This window comes from Ascaphus truei, chromosome 2, assembly GCF_040206685.1.
Source record: "Ascaphus truei isolate aAscTru1 chromosome 2, aAscTru1.hap1, whole genome shotgun sequence".
NCBI lineage: Eukaryota > Metazoa > Chordata > Amphibia > Anura > Ascaphidae > Ascaphus > Ascaphus truei.
Window position 1 is genome coordinate 22195850 of NC_134484.1, and position 6000 is coordinate 22201849.

General features: G+C 46.6%; 1 long non-coding RNA gene across 1 annotated transcript in view; it reads right to left on the minus strand.

Annotated features, from left to right (window-relative positions):
- The window catches only part of LOC142488477 (uncharacterized), a 122887-nt gene extending 117568 nt beyond the window's left edge, over nucleotides 1–5319 (minus strand). The window contains exon 1 of the long non-coding RNA XR_012799423.1: nucleotides 5060–5319. This is a non-coding gene — a long non-coding RNA (uncharacterized LOC142488477). The remainder of the gene's footprint in view (nucleotides 1–5059) is intronic.
- Between the last annotated feature and the right edge of the window lie 681 nt (nucleotides 5320–6000).

The window sequence follows — 6000 nt, forward strand, 5'->3', positions numbered from 1 at the left end:
GGCGGGGACCCGGACCGTCAAGTGACCTGGGAGCGGACCTAGGCACCTCCGGGGTGGCCGTATCCTTACCGCTCTTGCTCCCCTTTGCTTTGGGCACTGTTGCTTCCTTGGTCTCATCCTTGCGCGGGTCTTTGGCCTTCTTGGGCGTATGCAACCTAGTATAGGCCTCATGACCCTTCACCTCATCCAGTAGGTCTTCTAGAGTAGGGGGGTCTCCCTTCTGTAGCGTGCGTCTGAGCATTATCACGATATGGTGCGTGGGTATGGCTCCCCGCAGGAATTGAGTGCGCCTATACTCATTTACTTCTGAGGCCTTGATGACTTGGCGGGAACGTAGCTCCCACAAGAGCAATTGGATCCGTTGTATGAACTCGGATAGGTCTTCCCCCTCTTTCTGGCGGAGATTGTAATACTTAGTCCATAGTTCACTCACATCATCTTCCTTACCATATGCCCGGGTAAGCGACTCCATCATCTGATGTGCGGTAACCCCCGTATGCTGATCTTTATACATCTTGATGGTAGTGGACGCAGGCGGGCGCAGGCACTCCATGATTCGTTGTCTTTTCACCTCATCAGGACAGGTCCACTCTTCCAGTACCTGTGAAGCATATTCCTTCCAAACATCAAAAGCCTCTTCACCAGTGGGAGTAGGGTTTACCCCTGAAAAGAGCTTTAACTTGCGGTATGGCTGAGGGGAAGGGGATTCGTGCTTGGGCCTACCCAGTTGTTGGATGGCCTGGGCTAGTAATTGGATTTCTCCCATTCTACTGGGGCTGGAGCTCCGTCTGCTTGAGCGACAATTAGCACAGGATAATACACTGGCCTCATCCCCGCATACACTTTCTGGTGGGGACAGGGACATGCGCATACTAGTCTCTAGCAGGTCTGTTCTGGGGCTACAGGGTTCGGGTTTTATCGGCATTTCAGGATATATAACAGGACACCCTGAGCTGAGGGCCCCGTGGAAACGCAAGTTGGATGGGCCTTGCTGTGGCGACAATTCACATCCCCCAGTGATTAATACGGTGCACCATGACCCGTCGGGGTCGGAGCGGCGACCCAAGATTCTGGCATCTTCTAAGCCTGGGTACTGCATTAGGATTAAACATAGTTCATAGGATGAGGCATTGGCGGGAACTTGTCCTACAGCAAGGGTTTGTGAGGGCGGGACTTGCCTTTTTACCGCCCACGTGTACACCTCTTGGCGGGAAGGTAACGTGTAACCTAACGACATTTTTGCTGAGTTCGGGCACCCCAGGTCTCAATCTCAGCAGCGCCTCCAAATGTAACGGGTCTTCCCTATACTACCGCCGCTACTACGTGCTGTGCAACCTGTGTGGCTCTCAGGAGCCTAAGCCTCCGCTTGGGGAACCTGGGGTACATTTTTATCATACATCTCTAGGTGCAACGCCTCCACCTGGGAGGGATCCCAACGGAGTGGGAGGAGGCCCTCACAGGAACAACCACACAACACTACAGAATATAAAACAGGACGGGCTTTACTGCATGGAAACACACAGATCACGTAACAGCATAACATCAAAACAGCATAACATCAAAACAGCATAACAGCATATTGCGCCACGGCGGACGCTAACCACACTATGCGTCACGGCGGACGCTATCACCTCTAGGCGTCACGGCGGACGCTAACCACCTCTAGGCGTCACGGCGGACGCTAACCACCTCTAGGCGTCACGGCGGACGCTAACCACCCACAATGTGACCCCACCCTGTGTCCAGTAACCCCCACCCAAATGTCTCGTGTTCTCGAAGTCAAATACCACTGTACAGGTGTGTGTGTGACTGCGCAGCCACTATGTTTGGTGATAGGCCTGGTTGGTGCACGTGAGATGCAGGTTACCTGCCCGGGCTCCAGCCACGGGTACCGCGATATAAATCCACACGATCCGACGGGGTCCTCCACACCGCGTGGGTTGAAAGTCCAGCGCAACAATGTCACTCCTTGTCGCAGGGTCTTGGGTGGTGTTCTGAGCCCAGAACCCACCTCACAGGGCCGCACGGCTTCAACACTGTGTCCCTGTCTATACAACCAATAAATGGGGCAGTGTCCCTATCTAGGGCCTGTCCCTAAGCTCCACAAGCTAATAGATGGCTCAGGACCTAACTGGGACCTTGGGGGCTGCTGGCCTAATGCAGAGGGTCACTCACCCCTGCATCTACCTCCTACCCCTAGCTGGTCCGGATCCTGAGTGAGTCCGTGGCTGCAAAACCCCGCGAAATGTATCTCTTTGCTAGCAGGGGAATCTGGCCTTCTGATAGGTTCCCTGGCATCAGGTGTCTCTGCCCCTATGCACCCTGGGGGCTGGCATGCTCATCTCGCGCATGCGCGAACTATCTGGTCCTCCCGCGCTGGGTTGGGGCACTGCGCATGCGCAACAGCCCTAACATGGCGGCGCCCTGCTTCCCGAGCCGCCGGGCCGGTAGCAACGCGATCGCGGCCTTAGCGACGGCCCGATCGCGTCCCCGGCAACCGGCCTGCTCGCCGCTCGCGTCCCTAGCTACCAGGGATCGCTCCTTCGCGCACACGGCCCCCCCTCACTCCCTCGTACACAGCGTCGGCCGAAAGGGAGGAGGGGGTCAGCCATGACAGGGGGGAACCTGGCTACACCTATAAAATATACCTAGTTTGACATAGGTTTTGGATGTCAGTGTATGCAACCCAAATTCTAAATGGGAGTCGAGCCATATGCTCAGATATTTAAAACTAGTGACAGGGGCTAGAATGGTGTTAGAGTTGATTCTGATCAGAAGCTCTGTCGTTGGTAGCATTAGAAATGTAGCCTTAGTCCCAAACACCTTTGCTACAGTCTTGTCAGTGTTTAAAAAGTTTGTTTTGGGAAATCTAGTTTTCAAGTCTTGAAAAATTTGAATGAAGTACATGACCAATGTCAGAGAGGCTAGGGTTGTATGCCCCACTCAGACGTGGACCTCCTTTTAGTACTATGGACATTGTTCACTTCTAAAGGACTCTTTACAGCACCAACCTTCCATCCAGAAAGTAACTTCACCTGCACCAGGGATTTCCATGCTTCTATGGCTGAGTATTGCTTTACCCATACAGCTACTTGGGTCTTATTTTGGACATTTCATTCAAGACATTGTACACTATTTTAGCATCTTAGGTTTCAACATCCACTGATTTGCATACTCTTCTCTATGTGAGCCCTTCTATTTCAGCTCCCTGTAGTTATATATAGACCTGTAGGGATATTTAGATTCAGACATGTGTCTATTTGTATCCATCATATTGTACATTTGTGCTGTTTTTATACTTCTTGTAGCATTTCTGTAGAGGTTGGTTTATATTTCAATATGGTCTGCCAGTAGTAGTATTATCTGGGATCTGTTCACCTTGTGTGACTAATTGTCTATAAGACCGGCTGGTCGTGATTTCATTGGGTACTTTGTCCCCAATGTTATCTTCAATTTAGGTGCATTTCACTTGCTAGTTACCTTTTCTAGCACCTTTATGTAATTGTCCGTTATTTATACTGTATTTTGGAAGTCTTTTTTCGCTCTGGTTCCATGTGTGAGTTATTTTAGATTTTATATTAGATTTTTTGATTAAAATTAAAATTATTTTGTACTATTTTTGACACACTTGTAGTTATATATTCATTTGATACATCTGAGTGTTTATTAGGGGGGTTTCTTTGTTTCTTGTGTTTCTTGTTATTGCTTGTATTAATTGGATTAGCTGGCTAATGTTTTTATTTAGTGAATTGTGTGTTTTTTTTTTTAGTTTTGTAATGTTTTATTATTGTTTGTTTGGAGCATTAATTTATTTTGAATAGGGTGCCCATTGAGTGCTAAAAAAAAAAAAAGCCTCTTTCACACGGAAAAAAAAGCTTTTTTTTTAGAAGCAGTTTGGCATTGCAATGGAATGACCCAAATCGCATTTGTTGCAAACTCGCTATGCTATTGTCACAAGATACTTTTGATCTCTACTTTTCACATGTGTATCCCCCTCCCCCTAACTTCTTTTAAAATAAGACCATTTCCACGTTCTGGTGCCAGTTCAATGTTCCTTGTGCACAGAATGAGACACCTGTACTTCAGAGGAACAAATCCTCCTCAAGGCCACTGGCCAGCAGATGTTAATGTCAATTATAGACTATGGGGACATAATATATTGTACAGCACCCCAAACTCACCTTAGCACATTAGACACCATCTACAACTCAAGGAAATGGGGGGGACCGCACATCTAAAAGTGCAAATAGTGCTGAATTTTGTACAGTGGCATTGATGAATCCATAGTAATGACAATCTTCACTCATCACAGGTACATTATTTGTATGATAAATAGCATGCTATTTTACTATATTTAAAATTATGTCAATGGTAACACTAAATAAATGCCAGAGACCACATCAGTTAAGGTTAACAATATCTTTAGTCCATTTCCTGGCATTAAATGTCAAAGAAGCATTCATTTTTTTAAATGTGTTGTTGAAAAACTTCTCCCAGTCTGCACATGACTGATCCTTTTCTACTTCACTTCTCATCATTAGTCTGTCACTTCTGGAACCAATTTCCTTACCTTTAGACGTTCCTCTCTCTCCCTCTGCCCATCCACAAAGTATCACCTACGTAGTACATATTTTTAAATGAATATGTACCAGACATCGCAGTAAAGCACCTAACAATTGAAAAATGTCCATCTGTCAAATTAGTGAAAGAAAAGTATTCTGGTATTGAATGCTTTATCCTGCAACAACTTGTACAGAGCTGTTATGCATGTAAATATTTTTTTTAATTGCAAATAAAAAAGTTGCGCCAAAATTAATGCATACTGGTGTTAAACCAGCTTACGTAATATATTTTCAATAATGAACATTAGCACTAAGCTTTCAAAAGTCTGTGCTATTTGTTTGGATGACTGAACACTCGCGCTTCCAAATCTCTTTAGTACTTATTGTAATTAAAAATTGATACAGAATGCCCAAGGCTTTACCAAGAGCCGGAAACACTGAGCATTTGTGCACTGTGAGGGTAAGGGGAAATGACAAAGACTAAAGCGGAGACATACCTATAGATCAGGGTTGCTCAACTCCTGTCATCAAGTCACCCAACAGGTCAGGTAATCAGGATATCACATCTTCAGCACAGGTGGCTTAATCAGAAGCGCAGTCGCAGACTGATGGGCCTATTCACGTGGCTTCGATAAATTAATTGCAACATCGAACGTGTTGGCATGTTCCTACCTCACGGTATTACATTTGTGTAACCCCCTGTGTTTGTTGTCAGCACAGAACATGGCCCCTTTAAGAGTTACATTCCACTGGACCATGTGACTGTGCTTAGCTAGTGGAATGACAGTTGGTGTCAGTTGGAAAGGGATTGCTTAGGGGACTGGGGTGGCAGTTTATTTTGATATGGTGAGGCTGCTGCAGACACTCTGCTAGGGCCTGACCGGTCCATGGAGTGAGGAGACTGGTGGATTTTGCTGGCCAGTACAATGTACAGTGACACCTCAGGGAGCACTGCAACAGCTAAGAGGAGAAATATCAGGATTTAATAGCCAGAGGAAAGAAAGAGATCCCCTGCATTGGGACACAGGTTATAATTTCACAGTAACTGTAAGAAGCAGCAGCCTGCATCTGTTTGAATCTAGCGCTCCAACGAAAGGTTATTGTACAAATACCCTGTCTGATCAACAGGGTATGTGAACTAATATGCAGTGACTATAACATATATAAAGACAGAGGCGCAGCGTTAGTGATTTGTTTTAGTAGCATTGCAGAAATACTGTGTGGTTATGTGGTATCCCTGTTCAAAATGATAGAAAAAGTAGTATAAAAGTTTGTTATAATTCCTTACAGTGTCTAATTACTCCTGCTTCCCACTCTATGTACCACCGTACCACCCACTGTACTGCTGCGGCCGAGTTTATTCGAGCATTTGCCCGTTCTCGGCCGAAGCAGTAACCTGGCGCGCGCCAGAGGGTGCCGGGCGCGCGCCGAAGACACG